General features: G+C 42.7%; 1 long non-coding RNA gene across 2 annotated transcripts in view; it reads left to right on the forward strand.

The window, feature by feature from the left end:
* The first annotated feature begins 11,133 nt into the window (after positions 1 to 11,133).
* LOC104918335 (uncharacterized) overlaps positions 11,134 to 15,202 on the forward strand; it is a 48,823-nt gene continuing 44,754 nt past the window's right edge. For both annotated transcript variants that reach the window (XR_002042071.2, XR_797003.3), the window contains exon 1: positions 11,134 to 11,251. This is a non-coding gene — a long non-coding RNA (uncharacterized LOC104918335). The remainder of the gene's footprint in view (positions 11,252 to 15,202) is intronic.

Genomic DNA, 15,202 nt, shown 5'->3' on the forward strand with positions numbered 1-15,202 from the left:
TGTGTTGCAAAGTTGCTGCAGACTTAAAGATGTGGGGTTTTTTTAACTGTAAAAAAAACAAAACATAAGAGATAGAGATATTTTTTAAAGTACACTGCTGTAGGCTTGGGCCAGTGTTTCTCTTATGGTGTGTTTCTTTCCATATCTTTGACAGCCATCCGAGGGACAGAACTGAAGAACACTTTAGAGCTTATTATAGACGGCCTCTCAATGAGTGTGTGTGTTCGTATGGGTGTATAAATCCACGCTAGTTCTACAATTTAGACAGTTGTTGTTTCTCTTAAGTACCAGGTATGTCACACACACACACACACACACACACACACTGCTCTCTTATTGTTTTTACAATCAGTAATCAATTAACAATAGACTTGAACCCTTCAGCTTTATCTTTACAAATCAGTCTGCGGAAAGCTTGTGTTTTCATGAACAACTCCGCAGAACAAAATCAACATTAGGCATATGAAAAGTTGCCCTTAATTCATTTTGAAAGAACTTTGATTGTGTCTGCGAAGGAGCTGAAAAGTAAAGAGTTTAGTAGAGACATAAATGTTGTCACAAGGCTTTTCAACAGAGTGCACAAGGCCAGGATAGATTTACATTAACTTGTGGATTCAAATAGGATTGTAATGATCCTTTCCTAATGTGTGCACTGATGTGCATACACTAAGTGTGTTATATTACAGTAATTGCTCTGACTTCTTAAATACAAAGACCAGTTAAGCCCCATGTAATTACTTTTTTCAGCAGAGGACTTGCTAATAAAACCCCCAAAAATGTTCAGACAGATAAGTTCTCTTCTCTCCGCGCTTCATGTCCTCTGCCTGAAGGCAACAGTCACTCAGTCGTATTTCATTGTGTTTGTCTGGAGGGGGAACACATTAACCTGCCTTGGCTGTCACGCTACCTCCCAGTTGAGTGAGTCAGCGTCAGCAAGAGAAGTTGGACCTCAGCATACCTTTCTCACACATCAAAGGCGGGCTAAAGTGACTCCATACGCTGAGCCTCCACGTCGTGGTATTCAGATATTCAACGCCGTTTCCAGAGCAGTTCTTTTAAGTTGGCACAAACAAAACATTGTAATGGAGATATATAATGCTAGAAAATACTTAATTTACCAATCAGAGAAACTATTTATTGATACTTTGAAGTGGTTGTTGGATGTGGGTGGCAGAGAAACAGAGAGGGCGACACAAATGGTTATGTTTTGTTCGAATGTCGCACAACTTGTGTTGCATCCAAGACCTGAACGGTGGGTGGAAGAGCTTCCTGGTTTCTGATGGTGGTAAATCAGCTCAAACAATGGCTTTTGTGAACTCTACTTTTAGAGGAATATTTGGTTCTGAGTATTTCCTAGTTGAGGATGAACATAACACTTATTCCTCCAGTTCTTGGATCTTACACACTCAGTTGTGAGAGCTCATATTAAATGTCGGATTCATGAGAAAGACAATTGTACAATAAAAGTAGATAAATACCTACCATGCTCCTCAGACAGCATTCTGACCTGCATTACATTTGTACATTTTTTTTTATTTTTTTTAATCAACATGCAAATAGATGGAATACATCAAACTCCCTGCTAGAGCATGCCAGTAAGCAGCCATTGTATTCTCACTCAACCCTGTCATTAGCTGGCTGGGGTGGTGGGAGTGCTGTTTACAAACAGCTGCCTGACATGACCAGAGAGAAAGTGACACACAAGCAACGTGCTACACCCTATACTTGTCTGTCTCTGCCGGCATGACTGGATGACATTTTCCTACTGATCCTATTGATGTAGTTTAAGTGTCAAAACAAAGCTATTGTGTCAGAGCAATGGAGCAACGCTCTAACATCCGCTTAAAAGAAAAAAAATGAACGGTTATCGAAATCTTATCAATGGAATAAACGTCGTCTGTAACAGATACTTTGCGTGGATCTATGGTAAAGCATGTAACATGTTCCAAAAAACACAAACTGTATTACTGTTTTATGCACAGGTACAGGACTTACATATATAGAACTTTTCACCAACCAAAGTATTTTGGTTTTATGCAGTTTTATACGAACGTCATACTTTTTACTATTACAGCTTTAGTTGCTTTCCGGATGAAATTGCTCATGCCCTTTCTGTCTAAAGAATGTTTCTCCAAATTAGTTGAATTTGAATATTTCTAATGAACTGAAGGATAAAGTGTTATTTTATGTTATGTGTTCACAAAATGATCCTACTTGTTGAGCTAAATAAACCGTTCAAAAACTGGAAGATGCATCATCACAAAGCTGAAAGACATATGATGATTCATTGCTGTAGTTTAATTACCAAACATAAAAATAGGTCAAATGAATTCAACATTAAACATCTAGAGCAGTGAAATGAAACATATTAATGCAGTTATAATAATAGTAAAACATTTACAGACACTGCTTTTGCTACCTAAAGTAAACTTGGCTAATACTTCTTTTGAATTCAGGATGTTTACTTATAGTGGAGTATTTTCAGTGTGGGTTTTATACTTTTACTTAAGGAAAGAATCTGAATACTCGTCCCACCAGTGGTTTTATGGATACATACTGAAATATTTGTTAACCACTTAATGTGGGTAATGAAAAGGAACAATGGTTCCTTCAGCAGCCATGTGGTACAAATTTGCAGAAAAAGTGTATTTCATCGTTACTTTGCCACGTTGTTGGTTTGTCTCCAAGCACACCTTGCGGTGTGAGGAAGGACAATACAGCTCTTTCACAACCCCAGCCCCAACTGTCACACCTTATATTCAGGACATCCACTGGCTTTATTGGACAAAAGCAATTGTTTCCAATGAGAGCAGAGAGAGCGACAGATGAACTAAGCCTGAAACAACAGACACAGACAGGACACAGCAAGATTGATCTGAGAGTTAAATGGAAAAGGAGGAAAAGATATGTGCGGATTGTAAACGTTGGGTAAACTTGAGAATTTCTTGAGAATGTCTTCGTTTGGATCAGTGTTTGCGCCTGTATCGACGGGTCCGATGACAAACTGAAGTGGAGACTGTATGAAGTATCCCTTTATTCTCCTACACCAATTGCTTCATATTCCCAATCAAACAGCCCCTTTGTCTCAGTGTTTTGTCCAACAACACGGGGAAACAGTGCTCTGCAATGACGAGACGCAGACAGATTATCTTGTTTGAATGGCTTTTCCAGAGCAGCAGAAAGGCCAGCACAACAATAGGTAACTTGTTGTCGGCACAACAACTCTAATATTCATTTAACATAGCTTTGTTGAAGGCTACCCATGGGGACTGCTTATGCTGGTACAGTAACTGTTTGTATTTGCATAATACACTCCACCTCAGCGGGGCTGCTAATTGGGCCGGTTGGAGGGAGCCAAAAGCCCCTCGATGAAAGAGAGCAGCGGCCACAATTATCACAGGAGACACAACAATGTAGGGATTGAAATAATTTCTTTTATGCCTGCATGGGACATCTCTGACAGTCTGACTTTTCCAAATCAAGAGACTCATTAAATTCAAGCTGAGAAAGTAGAGGAATCATTAGTATACAGGAATATGTTTGGTAACCATGCATTCTGAATTTGTCTAAAATCCTCGTGCACTAACTGAACCCTCATGTCTGGTTTTGTCAATAGGCAGCTCATGAGTATTTGTGCAGACATGCATCCATGTGTGGGTGTGTGTGTGTGTGTGTTTGCTATTGCTAACAAGCTAAAAAGATTCTTCTCTGCCCATACATTCATTAGCGCTGATTGAAGGCATATGTGTGCTGCTGGTAACATTGGCAGAGAGGATTGTGTTTTTCTCTTCTTTGGACATGATGGTCGCCCATGTTGTGTCAGAACCAGTCAGACCTTCCCTCAGTCTCAGAGTTTGTGCAGTGCAGCTTGAGGGATGTGCGTGACTGAGACTGGCAGAGCTGGAGTCCACAAACCAGATTTGGACTTGTTTTATTACCTTCCTTCAGTGTTCAACATCTGTTAGATCACAATCATTCACACGCACCAATAAATATTTTGGATGTTATTCACACATATTGCCTTAGTATTTAAGCTGCACTCAAAACCGTGTAGCAACAACACATGGAACAGAAAAACAGAACTGCTTACAGAAGTTTTAATGTGACTGCCAGTTATTGTTGTATCAGTTAAGAAGGTGAATGAATCCAACATGTTCAACTTGGCACTTACTCTACAAAGATCATATATAAATGGATCACATCTTTACAAGAGGAACTGTCCTGTTTTTGTAATGATACTACACATTTCTTTTATCGAATACCACAAACCCAAACCAAATCATGCAATCGCTTGTCTGTTTGCTTTTTTCATATTCCTCTAGAGAGGGAGATGTTAGATGAAGTTAGTTTGGTGAGTTATTTTGGTTAAACTTACACGCCACAGGGAGTTTTGAAGTTTTCCCAGATTCCAGGGAGTGAGACAAAAAAAAAAGAACCACAGTGCTAAACTTTTAAGAGCATTTCCAATATGAACAACAAGATGTTGTAGGCAGCTTTTAAAATCTCAGAAATCTGCTATTTATATGTCTCATGTTATGTAGTAATGATTTATGATAATGAAGTTTTCATTTTCATTAAGGGTGTTCCTGGACACCCATAATGTCCAGGCTTCGCAGAGCAAATTATATTAAAAAAAATTGTGTTCAACTACATTCTTTGGTGCAGCACAATCCCAGGATTTTAAAGTTCACTATAGGACAGAAAAGCACAGCACAAAGGCGTAGAAGATGCCTGTAACACTGGATACTGTTTTCCCATCAATCAAATTTTATCAGTCACACGGCAACAGCGAGAAAGAGAGACAAACCTAATAACCTCGATAGGAAACAGGTGCTGAGTCAGTGAGGAGAGGAATGTCAGAAGAATGGGGAGGGAAGGGTAGCGTGTCTGTGTGTGCATGGGCGAGAGAGAGGGAGGTGTGTGTGTGTGTGTGTGGTGTGTGTGTGTGTGTGTGTGTGTGTGTGTATGTGAGAGAGAGTGTGAGTAACACTGAGTGGAAGCAAGGGAGCCAAGGAGAGAACAAGGGGAGGAGACTCTCTGGGGATTGCGTGCGGACATCAAATGTTTACCTGTAACAAAAAGAAAGGGGAAGGTGTAGAAGGGAAAAAAAGGAGAGGAAAAAAAAGCCTGTGGTTTACAGGGGTGGGCGGGGACCCAAAGCCTAAAGCATGAGCTTCGCACGCAACTTAACAATACTACCTTTATGAAGACTGTATTGCGTTAGTCAGTGAGCACACACACACATATTCATGTAAGATACCGCTGGTAATACAGACACACACACACACACACACACACACACACACACACACACACACACACACACACACACACACACACAAGGAGGCAAGGAATTTAACAGGAATAGATAACTAAATGATTTCATTTACACTGCAGATTTTCAAGTAAAAACATGTAAAAGAGGTGTAGAAAGCCTTCGTGACTTCCAGATAATGGGATCAAAGAGGCTCGGACTCTTTTTGCGGCCACACATTAAACACCAAATGGGACTAAATAACCGACCCCATCTGTGGAACAGCTGGAGTTTCTGTTTGACAGAAGGGGGTACTTGTGTCCATCCAAGCTCCAACCCAGAGCCCAAACTTCTGAAAGCAGATGTTCAGCATTCCCTCTCGTCCCCCGGACCCCCTCTCTGTGGTTGCCCTGTTCATTTTTCATCATAATTGGCCAACAAATCAAGACAAAATGAGAGTCAGCCTTTGTTGTGGAAACCGCAGAGAGCTCCAGTGATTTACCGACAGGCGGCCTCTCTCTCTTTCTCTCTTGCTTTCTCCCTGCGTCTCTGTCTGACTGTCTGTCTCCCGCTGTCTCTACATCCACCGTATCTTGGCTCTCCATCTCAAGGTTGCCTTATCTGTGCACAGAACAAAAAGCCTGGAAAAACCTGGGCTGGTGTAGGACTGATAATAGATTACTTAACAATAGTCACACTGTGGGTTTATATTGAAAGTCTTGTAGTCTCTATTACTATAGCCCCTTCACAGTAACACCTCTGATTTATCTCTGTGCAGGTGTGTTTTTCTGCATAGAAGTATTATTCATCGTGATACACTTTTAAACACAGACACTGAAGACTATTTCTACATTTGTTTTTTTAAGTCCATTTAATGAGGAAATATCACATGTTGCATTCATATAATATTGACTTGCTTGTTCTTATTAACCATACACAAACCTTTATCTTTTCGCCAGTAGTCATTTCTTTGATTGGAAGTCAAATCTGTCAGACACAGTGCTGATTGGCAGCTTGCGTGTTAAAGGCAGAGTTATTGGGATTTAGCCCAGGGCGTCTGCGGTTAGCACAAATGTGTACTATAAATAATTTGACTCCGTATGTTGTGTGATTGTGTGAGTAGAAAGAGAGAGAGAGAGAGAGAGCTGCACACACACTGTGAGCTCAGGGCTTCCTCTCCTGTGAGCGTCTGCAGCCAGAGCACAGGTACAATAGAGAGCATTGTTCGGCTGGCAGGCCCCTGCGTGCTGGCTCCCCCTCCGTACCTGAGCACAGAGACAGGTGTATTTCTCCTAGTCACGCATAGCCCTGCCACACTCCCAGCTGCCTACACACAGCCTGCCACTGAGATCACACACACACACTTACACACCTAGTAGCTTTTATACACCTACGTGCCGATTACACATACTCATTTAGTCATTTTATTCCTTAGCCTTCACCCTTTACTAATTTAAATTTTAACTTTAAACCAACCTTAATATCTATTCTTAAAGGGATTTGCAATGCCAAAATGTTTCAAAAAAAAAATATATATATATACATGTACACAGACAAAATGTGCACATCAATGTGTACAGCTGCACCCTCGACCGTGCTGTTTTCTTGCAGAAAAATTCAGGTAATTTCTGTTGATAATTACTTTACAGTGTGTGCTCTTTGACACAGAAACCCAATAAACCGAGGCACCTGCAGTTTAAGAAATTCTCATGGTTTCACCATGGTAATTCTCCAGAAAGGGTGTGTTTGTCCAGAGAAACTCTCCCCTCTGCCCAGTGCAAAAGTGTGGTGTGAGGGGAGGAAGGAGGAATGACTCATGCACATGTCAGTGGTATTGAACAGCCAGTCAAGGCCAAAAGTTCATTTAATTTCTCCTTAAGTGGGAAAACATGTTTGAGTAAGCATTCGAACCCCTGTTGCAGTTTGACATCTTAATGCGCAGTGACATGGGAAAGGCCGGAAGGGAGTGAGGGGATAAGGGGAGATGACGAGCGCTCAGAATTAAGGAAGGGAACAAAATCTTTACCGTTAACACCAATCGAATGTTAAGAATAACATAGTGGGAGAAGGGGGGTCATTGATTACATGGTTTTCTTTGAAAGAGCCTCCCTTCCTTAGATCTGACTCCCTGAGGTGCTGGAAGGAGTCCAGCCCTATCAGTCTCATAGCACAAGAGGATTAGCTCTTTATCCTGGCTGCCTCCATAGAAAAGAGGTACACGCCACATTATGTCTTATTATACAGAGCAGGCGCAGTTTTTTCTTTTCTTCTTCTTAACAGTTTTCACATGACTAATCATCACCCACGTCATGCTGAAACCTCACCGTGACCCCTGTTTAGCTTCACTCCGTCCGTTCCCAAGGAGAGGCCAAAAACTTCACGGAAGTGGACATATTGGCCGTGCATGAAATTACATGAGCTGCCAACATGGAATCCAACCTCAGGTTTCCTGGCTGATATTTACCAAATTAATTCCCAGGCGGATGTAGAAATAATAACACCTGTGAAAAGTGGGAAAATAAGGAGGGGAAACCAAGTGTAGCAGCCTAGTGAGCCGGTGGTGGGGGCCATGCCAGTGAGGGGGCATGCTGTTTTTGGGAAATACTTGTCATTTCTCATCCACCCCATGGTTTCCATGACGCCACTACCCCTCCACCATCTAATAGCGTAGCTCACATTAGACTATAAGATGGGTTTGGCCCTTAAATAGCTACATTATGGCCTTCATCCGTAACCTTCTCTGTCTTTCAGTCTCATAGGTCTCTTGCTTTCTATCCTGTCGCTGCAGCTTGGGCACTCAGAGCCACATAAGGAAACATTTGTTCCCAGTCTGGTTGAATAGAGCCTTGTGTTGGAGGTAGTCAAAGAGATACAAGGGGATAGGACATCCAAACAGTCCAACACAAGAGCACTGCTCTGAAGCCCCTCTCTGTCTGAGCTGGGCCAGTAATGAATGTCCTCTAGTCTTAATCACTCTCAGAGCACACACTGGAGATATGACTGACTCCATTGTCCTCCTCTCTATGTTTTGTATGTTGAAAGCAAAAGTCGCAGAGGTCATCACTTCCAGTAAATATTAGATTTGTTTCACCACCACCAGGTGATCACTGTGCTACTTGTATGGGCTCTTTGGATGGAGTAGATTTCCATAAGTTTGTACCCCTGCATCATCTAAATATGCGCTCAAAGCAATTTGTTTATGCTGTTTAAAAATATTTGATTCCCCTCACTCAGTCAGCTTTGTTTCCCCTGGATTCCTGATGCGTTCCCCCCTTTTCCACCCATCTGTGTAAGCAGCACTCAGAATGGTTTTGTGCTCTCTGGATATGATTATCCTTGTCACACCAATCTGGAAAACATTTGTGTGCACATTAGCACATACCTATGTGCACACACTGGCGTGAGTAGAGACACGGAGGAGATTGGATGCACAAACGGGCACACACTTGCAGGCACTTGTGCACACACATAGCCGAGCCTGCAGACGTGCATTCATTATACATGCACGCACGCACGCACGCACGCACGCACACTGAGAAATAATGCACTTCCATTTCTTTGGTATCTGTTGTGTGGCTGAGTCATTGCTGAGCATAAAAACAGGGGAGACTATTGCTGGCTCTATTGTTCATCACATTGTTTCAGATAAGAGATAATGACCTCTTAATTACCTCTACAAGATAATTGCCTACTTTAATTTGGCCTTGATCAATGATTAATAAGTTACGGGAGCAGAATTTTTAAGCAAGAAGGGAGGTCAACAAAATAAAATTAAGAACATTTAACTTTCTTTCTTTCTTTCTTTCTTTCTTTCTTTCTTTCTTTCTTTCTCAAAAGGAAAAAAAAAAACCTTCACACAGCAGCCGTGGCTTAGGAATGCGAGACAGGAATGCTGTTGAGTTACTATAAAGGGGGTTTGATCACTGTAAACAATGTCTTTGTGTTTTCATCCCGAGCTCTAGTCACGCAATGCTCTGTGCACAAACCTCTAGCAACTTTTCAACCCCGGCACACAAGAAAGCCATCAAGTACCTGCAATTGACAGAATCGCGTGCAATTCAGGTACTCCTGGATTGTACTGGAGCACGGCCAAATGGGGAGTAAAGGAAAAGGCGGAGTGGAGCTTCACCTGTTTAAAGGGCAATGCACACTGTGTGTTGTGATTGGAGTCAGTAATAGTAGTGCAATGGAGGGTAACTCCACTTTAACAATAATATTTTTTAGCAGGAATTTAAATGATACAATTTCTTACATATCTATGAATAAAATGATGATAACTTACAAACTATATTAGTTTATAAGTTTTACATATAGTTTTCTAGAAAATAGGCTACATTTCTTACCTGGGGCCAAATTTTACCCACTTAACTAACATTTGTATTCTTTTAGATAATATATTTAAAGCAAATACCACGATTCACATAGTAATATACAATATAGTGGGTTGTTTATCAGTTTAAAAATGTCATACATAATTAGAGTACTTATTCAAATGATTTTAAACCACATTTATATTATCTCTGAAAACAGTCAAACACATGATAAACCCATGGATTATGGCAACTTTCACATTGTATTTAATTTGTAAAACTTTCATTTAACTTGAGCTTCATTGAACCTTCTTAGTATACCATGAATTTCATTATGTTCTAATTTTAGTCTTCGGGGCTGCACTCCATTCCCAGTAATCCAGTCCTTATTTTGACATTTAAGGGAAGCTATGATCCCAGAAATACAAGCAAGCCTGGAGGTGGTTAGGACATGAAAGTGTGGTAAGAAAGACAAGAGATTCATTCATGGGAAGGTGATTCAAGGCACCGACATCCCTGTATCTCTGCGCACGACAGATGATCATTATTACTCACTCACACAGCTCACACAGGGCTCACACGCAACCTGGGATCAAACTGACACATGATGAGTGACTGCAACAAGCCTATGCTCATGACATAATAACTTACTTGACTGTTTGGTAGTTTGATAATAGTAATAATAATAGACATTATCATAAAAAGTTGAGTGAGATGAGTGACAATTCCAGTAGCACTTTTTATATTAGCAGTGTTGATTTAATGTATGTTAATGTTGAATGAAACATGTAAACATGCTTTACCTTCCAATGTAACCTAAATATTACACAGTACTTTTAATTAAACGTAACTGACTTTTAGAATATGTTATAGTATCATTACATATAATAAATATGAGAGACCTCTCATAAATAAATGTTCCAACTCTTTTGCAATTTGTAAAACTTTTAACCTTATGTTATTCTCCTGTTCTTAGGTATTTAAAAAGGGAGAAAAAAACTACATTTACCATCATGCCTTGCGCGCCTACGTTTGCAGAAAGCAAGCATGTGCTGCGCTGTACTGCTCCAACTATGGCTCAGTGCGGCTCAGGCTCTTCACGGGAGCGCATCGTATCAACGACAGAGACGCTTACTGGAGCTCCAGCAGAGACGGCATCGCTGCACTGTGACTATGAGGAGGAAGCAGCTTATTTTATACCTCATTGGAAATAATCACACTGATCGATCTACTTGATTTTACCCAAAACACCAAGTTTACGCACGGATTCTTTGGACGCATTAAAGAGGATTAAACGCTGCCGTCAGAGCACTGACACACGTGGAGGAGTTATTCTCATCATTATTGTTGTTGTTATTAATGGTAAAACTTGATGATGGCAACAGCTGATGGATTCAACACTCCAGCTGTGAATCGTCCTGTAGGATATAAGGAAATGCTGTCGCTTTCACAGGAGTGGTGTCCATTACTTCTGCTGTCCTGCTGCTGGACAAGTCGTTTGGCGGACAGACGAGTCTCTTGGGATACTTCACGTGTGTGTGGCCGGTGTCATAAATGGCCAGTGCTTTTTGTCGCGGGTGTATTTTGGCACAAGGAAAGGAATATCCTGGAATATATTTTGAAAGCGATGCTGAAGCAGATGCCCTGCAATTTGGATAATGACAGTACGCATCTCCTCATCCAGCAGGTATGTGAGAAAAGAGAGTTATACAACGTGTATGTCAGCGAAATGTTACGAGATGAGTCAGTTTCTGGCATTTTGAGTTGTAAAAGAAAAACGTGCTGCAGAGCACAGTGCTTTGTGGGGTTTTCCAGAGGGGTTCCAAACTTGGAACAACTTCACTTCAAGCTGCTGTTGTTTCACAAACGAAAGAAACAGTGGCTGTTTTGATCAAAGGTTCTGTCGTTATCTCTCTACACACCCATTTTGCCCACGTCTTCACTACCAAATTACACTTTACAATCAAACTCCTCTTTCTTTTGGACTCTTGTCAGGTAATGTCTGAGCTGTGTCTGTTTGGGGGGCGTGTTCGATACAAAAAAAAAAGCCTGATGTGCTCCACACACTTTCAGGTTCACCTGTTCACATGTGTGCTCCGTTATTTCTCTGGCTCTCCATTACGCGTGCGTCTCTCACCCTCAACACTCACTCTTAATTGATTTGAGTTGTGTTTAACGCTACACCTATAACCTGCGCTCACCATACACCTGCAGTGCCAGGTGTCCACAGACCACTCACAAAGCCACGAGCTGTCATAACTTGTGAAAGACCAGGTGCAGCAGAATAAACGAACAGTGTGTGGATACAGTGACCAACATGCGGTCCACCCACCTCTCCTACAGTGACTCCATTCAGGTGAGAGGCAAAGTTTGTTCACAAGAGGAGGAGGGGGGGTGGGGTTGTGGCATCTGAAGCGCCTGTCAGTGCTACCCCGACACATGGCATGTATGAGAGATCCACTCTGTGCTGTGGTTGATACAGATTTGGATGTCAGGAGTCATATGAGGGGAAGGGTTTGTGCAGGTTTTGCATGTTGGCTTTTCGTTCACGAGCATACTGTGATATAATGGCATGGCATTCATAGTGTGTGTGTGTGTGTGTGTGTGTGTGTGTGTGTGTGTGTGCGTGTAAGTTATCTGATGAAGCTTCCACCTTCCTCTTCCTCCAGCTCTCTCTCCTCAGTCCTGTCCACTTCCTTCGCAATGAAGAATTCCTCCTATTGTTGGGGCAGGGGGGGACAGAGCCCCACTATATGTCTGTATACAGCGCAGAGCACAGACCAAACCCCCCCATGCACACACACACACACACACACACACACACACACACACACACCTCCCTTCAACTCAGCACCCCCCACCACACACCCCCTCCATTAAAAATCTTCTCCAAACAAGACCCCCTTTCTCCACTGAAGAGGGACCCTCTGTCTAATGCCAAGTGACTCTCATGGCCAGCATTGACGGTGGGACACTTGCTTCACAAAAGGAGCTGAAGTGTCAAATAAACTCGGTCAGAGCCCCCGACACACAAGAATTCCTTTATCTGGCACCCTGGGAGGCAGACAAAGACAGACTTTGTGTCAGTGAGCAGGCCTTGACTAAACACTGGGGCTTTTTTTTTTTTTTTTTTTTTTTTTACTCTTCTCACAACTTCTGCCTCTTCTTCCTCCTCCTCCTTTTGTTGTTTGAATGGTGAAGCGGGAGCATGTCTGTTGACGTGACCCCCTCGCTCGCCCAGCATCTGTCCTGCATGCTGCCAACATCACCACTGTGCTGTGGAGCCACCACATAAACACAGATACACCCATGCACGCCCACTCTCACACACTCCGTTCTCTTGCTAAGACTTCAGACATCAAAGCAGCGCTTCAATAGTCTTTTTTTTTTTGATACTTTGTTTATGTCTTGGTCCAAAGCTGAGAATAGCAAAGCAGGAATTTTCTTTCTCACAGGGCTGAGTATGCTGGCTGAGCTGTCATATGATATGCTTGTGGTGAACCGCAGTAGAGAGCCATATACACACCAGGGTCAGGCTCACTTAACAACCCTGTATTTACTCCGCTCAACGTTCCCTTGGAACTTTCTCATCACTTGCACGTCTTATTGTCATCTGATACATCCTGACAACTTCTAAGCTCGTTGCTTCGTCATCTAACATGTTGTTGGATGATTAACACTTGTTTCCATCACCTTTAAAATGTTACCTGGACAAATAGGTAACGCACACACCCTTGACACTAAACAGACGCACACTCTTTCCACACTAATACAGTGATTCTATGGAGCTCCTTAAAGTTAAAAACCCTAGTCGTCTGTATGGAAGTGATCCCAAAGTGCTGGAAAATTACCTCATACGGCGTTGAGACAGGCAGTGCAGCAAGCACCACTGAGAAAATGTTGTGGCCCAGAGCTGGTTCTGGCCGGCCCCCTGTGGTAGACATGTGCATCAAGCCCCCAGGCATGCTAATACAGGCCTGCCAGAGAGCGATAGACCCCAGCACAGTGGATAAAGTAAACAGATCGAGTTGCTGTGGTCGAGCGTGTTAATGGTGTGTTTATGAGCTTAAGTTGAGTGGTGATTTATCATGTCTAAACTCAAGCCTCACCTCAGGTCTGTGACCTTGATCGAGTTCAGTATCTGGTGTGTGTGTGTGTTTGTGTGTGACATTACACACAGGTGACAACGCTGACTGAGCAGAGTGACCTTGTGGTGAACTGCGTCTCGATGTCATGAACGTTTTTCGACCACCGAAGGGAAATAGAAAGCAACGGGGACATGTATTATGCATTAATTATTACACCTTGTTTTTGTAACGAATGTGCCCTCAGCATTACCTCATCGGGTCTGCGGGGCACAAAGCTCAAATCGCAGGAAAATACCCTTCCATCATTAGTGTCAGATAACCTTTTAATGAGCTCCATGAGAAATATCAGGCTGTGAAAAATCCTTTCATATAGAGCACCATTTACACTGAGTTTGTGTGTGTGGGTGTGTGTGTTTAGAATGGGCTCTAAAGTTTGTCTGAACAGGAGAACTGTCATTTATTAGTAGTGCAGGAACAATGGGGAGCTTGTCTCCGGGGTGGTGGGGGCCAGAGGGGGGCCAGAGGGGGCCGGTGGAGCCAGGGGAGGGTGGCCTGAGATTGGGCAGCAGCCTCTGACCAAGAACAAGCCCCTGTCTGATGGAGAGAACTGCTGACCCTTCCTGAGTAAAATGGCACCTTTGTTTCGAGGTGTATGTGTTTGTGCCTATGTGTTTATGTGTGTATGAGAGGGAGAGAGGTTTTTGAAAAGCTGTGAGCTCTGTGTAAAGTTTTTTTTTTCTCTCTCTCTCTCTTTCTATCAGCTTCTCTTTGCAAATGTAGTAGTTATCTGGCATTTCTGTGAGCAGTCACCTCCTCAGAATTTGACATTTTCTAGATGCTCAGTGTTGCTGAATGTCAGCTTTGAGGGGAGATCATAAGAGGTGTCCACTTCTCCCATCATAGAGCAGTACCACGACAACAGAGGAGCTACACAAAGCTATAGACCTCTGCCGATGTCATGACACCAGACCACAGCTTCAGACTAATTAGCTATTTTTTGTTTTCCCCTGGCCTGTTGCCACAGTCTGTGTGGTGTTTCCCTCCTACTGGCCTGCCAACAATTGTCTCCTCTCTGTCTAATGATGCTCACGAGGAAGAGATGCTTTGTTTAAAGAAATAGGCGGGAGGAGGGAAGAGAGAGGAGGAGTAAATGCTGGTGGGGTAATGACTGCAGATTGCTGATTTCCTATCGGGGAAACCACAAGCTACAGGGTGGTGTGTGTGTGTGTGTGTGTGTGTGTGTGTGTGTGTGTGTGAAGGTGTGTGTAAAGGTGGGTGTTATCCTGCTTTGGGAGTTATCAGGAAGTGGGAGGCTGCGAGAGACAGACAGCTTGTGCTTAAGTGAGAGTGTGGCAGGGTACTTTAGAGGAAGTGGTGAACATGAGTGGGGGATTCTTCAAAATGATGCCTCTGGGTGTGACACTTAAAGCTTGTGCTCTTTGATAAACCTCCCTCTGCACCTGGTGTTCAGACCTAACTTAACTCTCCACCGTGTGGCCTTGTCATTCCCTATCAGGTGGTAAAAATCTGGCACACTTTCACTCCCTTTT

The sequence above is a fragment of the Larimichthys crocea genome, chromosome XII (genome assembly GCF_000972845.2).
Source record: "Larimichthys crocea isolate SSNF chromosome XII, L_crocea_2.0, whole genome shotgun sequence".
In the NCBI taxonomy this organism is placed as follows: domain Eukaryota; kingdom Metazoa; phylum Chordata; class Actinopteri; family Sciaenidae; genus Larimichthys; species Larimichthys crocea.